Genomic DNA, 12,113 nt, shown 5'->3' on the forward strand with positions numbered 1-12,113 from the left:
GAAATCTAAGGTCAGATTACAATGGCAGGACGGCCGAGTGTAGAAGTAAAATATTACATTTGCGAATGTTAGAAAACGAGACGGTTAGGTCGAGCGAGACATCGGCGTTTCAAAACATTTGCCGATATAAGGCAGTTGATAAACAATAAACGCCTCTCGATACGAAAGACGAGCTAAATGACTTAGCAAAAAGCATGAGGCTGACCGCCGATGCGAGCCACGGAGACAGATTTCTCGTTCGTCCGTCGGCCAGTGAACACATACTTGTAATTATTTCCAAATATACTTATACTTTTATTAGTTATTTCGCTGTCGTTTTTATCAAGTCCCTACATTATTCTTAAAATTTTTTTTAGTCAGTATCTGTAAGACTCGATGGAGTAACATAAAAAATAATTTTCGAAAATCTTTTAAAAAAAAAAGTAACAAGTGGCCAATCTGCTAAAAAAATTAATAAATACAAATACGAAGACCAATTAAACTTTTTGAATAATTTCTTAAAGCAGCGCTCGGAATTAGTTGCACATTTCGGGCCGATTCCCGAGACGACCAGTGTTCCGATTAGGGACCGGTTGTATGCGCATGTGCGGCAATACGGCGTCAGTACAGTGTCTCATACAAGTTAAACAAGGCACCGTTACCCCCCTACATTTAAAATATTTCAAAATTTTTTGAAATTGATTGAAATTTTCTATTTCTTGGTTTTTTAGCTACTGGCTCCGTAGATTCCATGCTTGTAAATAAATAAATCTTACCTTATTTGTAGTCACTTAACCTCCTCATGTCAAAACGTCCCGCCATACGGTCAACACACAACATATAACGGCACTGGATCTCCATTACCGCACATGCGCATACAACCGGTCCCTAATCAGAACACTGGAGACGACGCTTCCTGTTCTCCCACTACCGCTCGGCCGCTGGCGGCCGAGCCGCCGATAGCTCTGGCGCAGGAGCGTTTTATATAAGAAATAGGCTGGGTTGTTGAGGCATCTTTCGGGAAATCGAAAGCCAGAGCCAGAGCTATCGGCGGCTCGGCCACCAGCGGCCGAGCGGTAGTGGGGGAACAGGAGGCGTTGTCTCGGAAATCGGCCCGAAATGTGCAACTAATTCTGAGCGCTGTCTTAAAGGAACGCGATACTATTTCCAACGTAATAAACAAAAATATGGAAACACAAGAAACTTCAGATGATGATAATGAAATTATAGTTGACACATTTTCCAATAAAGATAAACGAAACACAACAAACATCTGATCCCATAAAACGGAAGCCCATATCATTGCAAAGAAAAAAGCAGCAAGAAAAACCAAAATCTGTAGAATGTCATCCACTTTAATAAAGTATATACAGGGTGTCCCAGACTTACCGAATAACCGGTTCAGGGTAGACTCCTGACGTTGTTCTGAGACGAAAGTTCCTTTGGCAAAATGTGGAGGGTGTCGTACTTTCGGCGTTATGAAGAGCAAAAGTTCCCCAATCGATGCGCTGAATTTTCCGGCGCTCAGGGACATCGCACATCAAAGGAGCCCCGTGCATCGCGCAACGATTTATTCGATCGAGCGCATTTCTTGCGATTGTTCACGCATTCACTGTTTACTGTTTCACAGTACTCCACAGGAAGAATGGAATCAGATCCGCGGGAGACCTCGCCGGCCAGTGCACGGGCGCACTCCACGTACGACTTATCTATCCGCGTATCTCGCGTTTAACGCGCAACGCGTTTTCGGGCACGTGTGTGGCGAGGCTATCGTCGCGTCACTTTTCGACACTTTTTCTTCGCGACATTGACATTCGTATGACCGACGAAAAAGGACGGACCGATCGCTCACCGAATTGCACGAAATCACGACACGCGCGCGGAACTGTCAAGCACTAGCGTGAAGCGCTCCGCGCTTCCGCGATAGAAAATCGATATGAGTGCTGCGAGGTGTGACCTACCGCGTCTTACGTCGATACGGAGCAATCGATATAAGATACGACGTTTTCTTAAACAAAAATAAAATTTACATTTTCTGTCGACGCTTTTCTTAATGGACTTGCTCCCACTCTTAAAAATCTTAGTCCATATTCACTTAACATGGCAAAAAGCAAAATTTTTTTAATTGTCCAGGAGATTGAATTATATGAAATAATGGAGCAACAAAGACAATCACAAGCACACATTCATTGTGAGAGTGTTGAACCGCGAGAGGAACAAAACCCCTGCTGCCTGAGTGTGGAAACGCTAAACGCCACAATACTCTTCACTATCTAGCGAAACCCCAAAAGCCGGGCGATAGAAAAATCCAGCAGCGCCTGAGGGTTCGCTCGCAGGATGAGCAGTTCAGCCGCGACCGGTGCAACCACCCCTTTGCACACCCGGGGAAGCGAACAGGACACGCTACCCACTTTTCCGTGATGGACGCGCCCAGCCGCCGCTTCTTGCACCCTAGCCACGCCCACGGGGACCACGGGGAAGCCTGCTTATTCGTGTCCCGTACTTGGACACGCGCTCTGACCCTGTTGGGAAGGAATATAAGGATGAGGATCATGGGATCGGATGAAATGGTTGGATGGGAAGGACATGACAAACACGTCATTGGATATTAAGGTTGGAAAACCTACCTAACAGAAAACTAATTCCTATACCTAACCATCCGGTAACGCAGTTGACCGGGGTTTACGAGGCTGCGCTCCCACGCCCGAAGGCTCTGACGCACCCCGAGTGAATGGCCCAGAATCTATTTACAATTCGCGCACTGCGCTTATTACTTTTTCCCGCTTACCTATTATTCGGATTGCTTGATCCACAACGACTCTCTGCAGAAATTGCTGAACAGGGAAAAGGCCTCTGAAGTCTCTACCAAGAAAAGTGCCACCTCCGGCCATTTTCAACTGTCAGCTTCTATCATATCGCGCAGAGCGACTCTCTGCGCCTCGAATCTTTTGCACTCCAGAAGGAAGTGCGGTACAGTGTCTTCACCGCCGCCATAGTCACAGGCGCCGCTGTCGACGAGTCCGAGCGACGCTAGGCGTGCTCGGAAATCGCCATGACCCGTAAGCACCTGCGCGCTCCAACGGTCAGATTAAATCCACCGCGCGCCCATCCTCCCAGAAATGTCCCTGAAAAACGAATGTGGTACGGCCTTTTGTTGAAGAGCTCCACCTGGCCTGCCACATCCTCCTACCCTCTGCCTTAATGCGTTTCACCGCATCCTTATCTGTTGCTGCGACTACAGTTTCTACTATCTCGGCGTCCCTAACTCTTCTAATTTTATATCTAGCCCTGCTTTCCTGGAGGAGGATTTCGACAGGGGTCGCACCGGCGACAACGCACAATGATTCCCGCGACGACGTTCTATACGCGCCTACCACCGGTATAAGCACCTTGCGCTGTATACTTTGTAATTTCCTGATATCGCGCTCCGTACAGAGATCTGCCCATCCCGCTGCGGCATACGCCACAGTCGGGGCGAACACTCCCCTGTAAATAGTCGAGAGCGCCCTATACTTCAGACCCCATGTTGATCTAGCTAGCTTACCCAATCTCGCGAATAGTGACTCTACTTTACTTTTCAAATACTCACAATGAGACTCTACTTTCATACCTTTGTCAAAATGGACACCGAGATATCTAACGGAATTCTTAAATTTTATACTCTTGTCTCCTATCTTTATCGTTGGGGGTCTTCCTGCTAAATCTAGCACCTTCTTTGTGTTCGTTTTTCGCTTTCTATCCGAACGGTCTCCTCCCCTTCTACTAATCGGTGCTCTACATATATCTTCGCTTTTCAAGACTATTGCTTCTGTCTTCTTTTCGGAGATTTCTAACTTTGCGGACTTGCACCAATTTACGATTCTATCAACGATTCTTTGACCCTTCAGTTTTAACTCTCTCCGCGAATTTCCTCTTATTACCGTTATCAAGTCGTCCGCGTAAGCTGCATATTGTCCCGGAGCTATTTCCTCTAATTCTTTTAGTAACCCGTCGAACATAACGTTCCAGCAGGTGGGACCGAGAACGGAGCCCTGCGGGCACCCCCTCGCTGCCTGCTTGGATACTTTCCCGTGCCCTAATTCTATCTGCACCCTTCGATCGCTGAAGTAGCTCCGGAGCACTCCGAAAACGTTTTTGGAACAGTTCCTATCTTTCAAGCTATCTAATACCAGGGACCACCAGACATTGTCAAAGGCACCCGAAATGTCAAAAAGCAGGGCGACGGCAAATCTTCCAAAACTCGCAAACATTGGAAGCAAGAAAAAACCAAACGTCAAAGACAAAGGACCGAATCTCCTATTCTCGGCACAGAACCGTCGGTTGACCAAAGAATGGACCCCAATGGAGAAGAGGGTATGCAGCCAGTATCACAACTGCCCGAGAAAGAGACAATCGAGAAAGGGGCGCAGACAACCCGAACCAGGGAAGAAGGGGCGCAGACAACCCGAACCTGAAAATTAGAAAATAAGATTAGTATTATAAGATAATTGTAAGACAATTTATATATTTAATAAATACTACACTCACCCGAAAAAAAAGCGGTACACTGAAAATGTGGAAAAAATTCATTAAATTTCAACTGACGATAACTTCGTAAATAATAAAGATAGAAAGTTCTATAAAATATGAAAATAAAGCTTAAAATCTCTAAATCGTTTTAATATATATAGCCAATAGAGCAAGAGCTGGATCGATTTGCTCAAAAATTCCTTTTATTTATAAATTTCTACAGACGTTTCGGCCAAGGTACGTGGCCATTTTCAGTGTAATACAAATTATAAAATTTAGTACATGATTAGAAAAGCGTTGGTACTATTTTTTGACTAAGGAAACGCATCCTGTTAAAGTGAAAAAATCAAATTAGGGGTATTCTCACGGCTCAAACAAATTGTTGAAAAAATTATATAAATACCTCTGATAAACGTGTAGTACAATGTGATTAGTAAAGTTATATACGTGTGAAGCCACGGACCGTCTAACTTGCAAAATTAGAAAAAATAAACCAGATTGAAAGAAATTATAAAAATTAGATAAAACAAAGATATAAAACCATAAAAAAATAAAAATAAAAATAAATTAATTTTGAATATCTATACCTTAACGGTTCGTCACTACTATGTAAAAGAAATTAAAACTGTGACATGTGTCCACGGCTGTGAGTGGGACTCGACTGGTAAGGATGTAGGATGGAAAGGAAAGAGGGGATAGGTTATAAATGAAAACTACAGGGTGGGGAATTTTTTGAGTATTAGAAGATATGTATCCGGTAATGATTCTGTGTCCTCCTGTTTGTTCAGTCCTGTATTCTGTCTTTTTATATGTAGCATTTTGGAAGTTAATCTTTTACTGTAACAAGGTTCTCTGTCTAATATATCAATTTCGTCCCATTTGAAGTCATGATTAAAATCCATTCTGTGGCACGAAATTACTGAGGGAGAGCCTGATTTTTTATTGATATCCGTTCTGTGTTCTTTTATTCTAGTCCGTAATTGTCTTTTTGTCTGTCCTACGTACGTAGCGTCACAGTCTCGACAAGAAATCTTATAGACAATATCACACTGGTTCATCCTATCTAGAGAGTCTTTTCCAGTTTTTATAAATTTGTTCAATTTATTGTCGCACGAAAATGCCAACATACAATCGTTATTTTTTGAGATTTGCACAAATTGTTCCGATAAATTTTTTACATATGGCATAGTAAAAATCTTTCTTTTGTTATTATTATTCGTATTTGCGTTGTTATTGTCTTTTTTGTTAAAAATCTTGTGTATATGAAATTTTATTCTATTTTTAATAGTTAAGAAAATAAAATCTAAAGGGTAACTATTGTTTAATAAAATAGTTATTATGTCTTCTAAATTCTTTTGTTGAAATTGTGGATGGGATAACATTAGTACCCTATCAACCATGCCAATAATAACGCCTTTTTTGTGTGTTAAAGGGTGGTGTGAATGGAAATTTAAATATTTTCCCGAGTATGTAGATTTGTGAAAAATGTCAAAAATAATGTTCGAGTTGTCATTAATAATTAAAACGTTGAGAAAATTAATCTGATTTTTATTACTAACTTCCAGTGCAAATTGTAATCTTGGATGTATAGAATTGAAGATGGAAAAAGTTTCATTTATAAGTTCGTTAGGGACTGCAATAAGGATGTCGTCAACATATCTGTAATAAAAAGACGGAATGCATGGTAAACGTTCTATGGCTAAACATTCTAAATCTTGCAGAATAATATCCGCTATGATGGGGGATAATGGAGAGCCTATTGGTGTACCAAAAACTTGTTTGTACATTTTATTATTGAACTTAAAAAACGTGGAATTTAGAATGAGAGAGATACCCATAACCAGTTCATTGAGTGGTATGGAAGTATGACCCTTTATCTGACTCCACCGTTTTTTTATGCTATCGGCCGTATTTTCAATCGGTATATTGGTGAACAAAGAAACAACATCTAGTGAAGCAATGCAAGTATCAGGATTGATATGTTTTCCATTAAGTTTTTTGACTAAGCTAAAACTATTTTTTATATAACTGTTTGGTTTTTTTAAACTATTGTACAGTAATTCATGTATGTATTTGGCTAAATTGTAAATAGGGCTGTTAATAGAAGAAACTATTAGTCTCAGTGGAAAACCAGTTTTGTGTATCTTTGATAGACCATAAGCTCTCGGTAAAATCCCGTCAGTTTTTAATAAATAAAAATATGTGTGCTTATCGATATAGCCCCTTCCCTTCCATCTTAAAAGTAGAGTTCGCACGTTTTCGGTTAATTTTCTGGTTGGGTCCCTCTCAACTTTGTGATAAGTTTCTGTGTCTGAAAGAACACAGAACGGATATCAATAAAAAATCAGGCTCTCCCTCAGTAATTTCGTGCCACAGAATGGATTTTAATCATGACTTCAAATGGGACGAAATTGATATATTAGACAGAGAACCTTGTTACAGTAAAAGATTAACTTCCGAAATGCTACATATAAAAAGACAGAATACAGGACTGAATAAACAGGAGGACACAGAATTATTACCGGATACATATCTTCCAATACTCAAAAAATTCCCCACCCTGTAGTTTGTGTCTATAACCTATCCCCTCTTTCCTTTCCATCCTACATCTTTACCAGTCGAGTCCCACTCACAGCCGTGGACACATGTCACAGTTTTAATTTCTTTTACATAGTCGTTGACGAACCGTTCAAGGTATAGATATTCAAAATTAATTTATTTTCTTTTTTTTTATGTTTTCATGTCTTTTACTTGTTTTAACTAATTTTTATAATTTCTTTCAATTTGGTTTGTTTTTCTAATTTTGCAAGTTAAACGGTCCGTGGCTTCCCAGCTAGCAAGCTCACGTGATAATGACGTGAATTTTTGGTTCGCAATTACGTCAATTATGACATAAAAGTAACGTGATTCTAACGTACATATCACGTGATTATGTCACATCTTATTGACGTCATTTTATTACGTCAGGTAGACGTGAATATAACTAAAAAAGTATCAACAAAAGATCTCTACATGACGCATTAGAGATGTTATTGTAAATTTAAAAGGAAAATAAAATACATTAAATAAAGAACAATTGTATCAATGTATTTAAAAACAATAAAATTACAAATGTCCGAACTAATAATGTTTTTTAATGCTGTAATGAAACAAAGTTTATCGAAAATGTTGCTACAAAAGTTTACAATAATGTAACATATGCTTATAACAAACTATCTATAATGTATGTAAAATAGGAAATGAAAGATAACAATTATTATATGGAAAAACAAAAGTTTTGCAATGCACATTTGTTATTGGCCAAAGTTCTAAATCACCAGATATATCATCAATTTTAAAAATATTCAAGTTATCTGAATTAAAAGGATAAGTATACAGCAAACTATATGAACAAAATTTTTTACCAATAATTGAAGTATTGCCATCTTTGTGTGTTACAAAGTTATGTATCTGTATAACTTTACTATTAATTATACAATAGCAATCAGCCTGAGAGAAACTATAAATTGACAATATAAAATTATTAAAATTAATTTTTTTGTATTGTTTGCAAAATGATATTAATGGGATTGTCGGTCCGTGACAATGCTCAAACAAATGACTTGCAGGTAAGTTTTCATTTATATTTGAAACAAAATTCGCTTCATGTAACCTTTTACAAAGCTGGATTAATGGTTGTTTTGCAGACTTAATAAGACGCTTCAGCTTTCCTAAAAAATTTTCAAAAGGAAAAGCTGCGAAATTATCCAAGGGTCCATACACTGCGACATCTGCTGGTAAATGAATTAAGCAATGAACATTATAAATTAAAAATTCCAAACCATACAGATGTTCACTGTGTTCAACAAATATTCTTAAAAGTTGCGAAGCTATCTTACAACCCAATACCGATATATGTCGCTTTGAACATAAAATTACAATGGCTGTATGTAATAATAAAAAATGTTTGTACACAGCCTTATCAACAACATTGCACAACAGAGCTGGTCCCAAATATAAAAGAAAAGTCCGAAATTCTGTAGCTTTAAACCGAGCTAGTTCTCTTAAAGGTCTTGGTTTTCTATTTATTTCTTTAGGAATGAAATTACTCAAAGCGGTCATATTATCAGAAAGAGTTTGTACCACATTCGCAGACAATCTAACTTTCAAATTTCCATTAATCCAACATTGCAAAAGCTTACGAGTCACACCTAAGCAGACATTGTGCATATAATCGATTGGGAAAGAAGTCACAAGTCCAATGTTAAGCTGAAGTAAAGGAGAGTCACCTACATGGTGATCCTCATCTTGTTTTGATTTAAAGGTATCATCATTTCTAAGATCGGCGTTAACATTTCGAAATATCACTCTTCCATTAAAATAGTTCCCCGATACAATACATTTTTCACACGAGGAGTAACCCCCGTGTGATTTAATGCATTTTAGGTATGAACGTGCAGGAGCATCACATACAAAAGAATGAACTGTAACTCCGTAATGAATATTATTGAAATCAAAACCGTTTTTAAGCAGTAAAGAAAGCTCTTCTATAAACTCCTTTAAAAAACTAGCTAATGGCTTCGGCTTTGATGTTCCACAAAAAACACCAATAGGAAAAGGAGTTTTATTGTCTGAATTTTGAATAAGCCCTAAAATTGGCCACAACTGGGTATTGGCACTCTTAAATAATAGCAACCCATCAACATTAAAAGTTAAATTAATAACTGCATCCGAAAATTTTAGATTACGCGTTAAGTGTTGTTTAATGGCACTTTGAAGTCCCATATACACAAATTCTCCTGTTTCCATCATTTTCACATTGATTTTTGAAGGAGTTTTTAGCAGAGTTCTCACATTAAGAGGCAACTCAGGATGAAAAGGTACTAAAATTTGCAGCAATGAATTAATGGCCACATGTGGAATATTCACGTTTGATACAGTCCATTTTCTTAAAGAATCCCGCAAAGAATTGGTAGAAGATTTTTCAAATGTTGAAAAATTATTATCTATTTCTTGTTCAAAATCAGCACATTTAAAATTGACAAAATCAAAATCAGAATTATCCAAATCAGAAAAATTGTTACTACTTTTGTTTGTATTACTAATATCTGATAAACCGTCATCACTTGAAAATGTATGAGAAGTTCCAGCACTAATTTGTTCATTTGTTACTCGTATAGATTGATCAATTAAAGGTAGTTTTACTTTAGTTTTAGTAGCCTTAGACCTAACAATTTCATTAATATCATTTGCAACTCTTCGGTACAGTTGTCTTTTACTAATAAAAACTTTACGTTTAGACATTTTGGTATCTCAATATAATAACAAAACAATAAAATTAAAATAAATTTTAAAAAATCAAACAAAAATCAAACCTTTAGAATGCTATTAAATTTTTATCTAGCATTTTTCTTTCTTTCTAGAGACAAACGTTGGGGAGAATGTTTTAACCATATCTTGATGTTGTCGTTGATGTTACTTTCAGGAGTGTTTGGTGACGAAAATTGCACTGCACCTAAAAATTATCACTTTGTAAACACCATCGTCGCCATTATATAATTAATTTAAAATTATACATATAAGTAAAAATTTTGCAATAAGGTGAACTGTTGTAATAAATATCCCTAATAATAAATATTTAAAAATTTTCTTATAATTATTTTTATATTATTGCTGAGATTTGTCAGTAAAACAATCAATCAATTCAATTCTTTTTTTAAAGTCTTCTTATAGATTCCGTTTTACTATTAGTTTTAATAAATTTTACTTTAGTCCTAATAAATATAAATAAAAACAAATGAGAAACTTACGTATTATCAATCTATGTAACCGTAATGCAGAAAATGATTTCTTCCCATTTCTTGTACCCAAAAAACTATATTTTATGGCGACTTCGTTCGAGAAAATTTTGCGAAGAATGGTATTGATTTTGGTCGTTAGGTCGTGTCCTCCATGAGTAGATAAATATAAGTTCTGTAAAAAAATGTTTTAGTAATAGAACAAAACAATATTCTGGAAATAATTATAAAAATAATTACTAGAGTAGAAAGATTGGCATCGTCTATTAGATGTTCTTCAATTCTAATAACATCTTCCAAACTTTTAATCGGTAGACTAACAGGCAATTCTGGAAGCTCATAGATAGCAGATTCAAGCAGTCCTTGTTTATTTTTTAAAGATTTGATAATTTCTTCACCTTGTTTTAAAATTTGGTCATTTTGTCGTTTGACGTATGTAATTAATTTTAATATAATTTTGTTGTTGATATTTGTAGTTTCTGTAAAAATCGTAAAAAATGTAATTGTAATTAATCGTAAAAAACAGACACTACTTTACTTAAACAGAAGAAAACACGTACCATTAGTCAACACGTCTTCAGTTTCAAAACAAGAATTGTCATGATAGTGAGACCTAGATTGTCTTGGAGTTGAAGGTATTCTTATTCCTATAAAAAAAATTTTGTAAAAGTAAAAAAATGTTTTAGTGTAAGCTCAGTTCACGCGCTTAGAGTTGCGTAAATTAATTAAAAATATTAAAATTTTTCTCTTGTGTGTGTGTGTGTGTGTGTGTGTGTGTGTGTGTGTGTGTGTGTGTGTGTGTGTGTGTGTGTGTGTGAAAGTAATTAAAAGCAATTTTTCGTAAAATTACTAGTTAAAAACAATGGTTACATATGTTATATAAATGTAATATTGCAATTTCGAGATAATTTTAGTCGAAAGTACTTACTAAATGAGCTATTTTGATAAATTTTTTCAGATTTTTAAATCAAATTACGGAGGTATATAATAGCAAGACAAAAAGGCTGTGACGGATGGACACATACGCGCGCAGAGAGAGAGAGAGAGAGAGAGAGAGAGAGAGAGAGAGAGAGAGAGAGAGAGAGAGAGAGAGAGAGAGAGAGAGAGAGAGAGAGAGAGAGAGAGAGAGAGAGAGGGAGAGAGAGAGAGAGAGAGAGAGAGGGGGAGAGAGAGAGAGAGAGAGAGAGAGAGAGAGAGAGAGAGAGAGAGAGAGAGAGAGAGAGAGAGAGAGAGAGAGAGAGAGAGAGAGAGAGAGAGAGAGAGAGAGAGAGAGAGAGAGAGAGAGAGAGAGAGAGAGAGAGAGAGAGAGAGAGAGAGAGAGAGAGAGAGAGAGAGAGAGAGAGAGAGAGAGAGAGAGAGAGAGAGAGAGAGAGAGAGAGAGAGAGAACAAAATTAGATGAGTTTCCTATAGTTATTAAACATATGGTAAGTGTATGAGAAATTTAAACCCACTATTATCACAGTTGCCACGGTAATTAAGCTCAGACAGTAATCTTCGAGGAGTAGGTGTGCTTTTTACTTCTGTTACTAGAAAAAATAAAATAAGGTAAAATAAAACTATTAATTACACTAAAGAAGGCATTATTACAAAAAATTCAAACCTCTACTATCATTACAGTTGTTCTCCGCTTCTTCAAAAAGATTACGCTCCAAGGATTCTCCACTATCTAGGTAAACATAAAACATAAAAAATTGTGGGTATTAATAACATTTATACATGTGGATATTAATTGTGAGTATTAATAAATTTAGTACATATTAGTAAACCTACCAGACATAAAAATCTCTTGTTGTACCAGAGGTTGCACAGGCGGAGGATGTGCAAGAATTGCTGACGACTTCTTCGTT

This window comes from Linepithema humile, chromosome 3 (genome assembly GCF_040581485.1).
Source record: "Linepithema humile isolate Giens D197 chromosome 3, Lhum_UNIL_v1.0, whole genome shotgun sequence".
NCBI lineage: Eukaryota > Metazoa > Arthropoda > Insecta > Hymenoptera > Formicidae > Linepithema > Linepithema humile.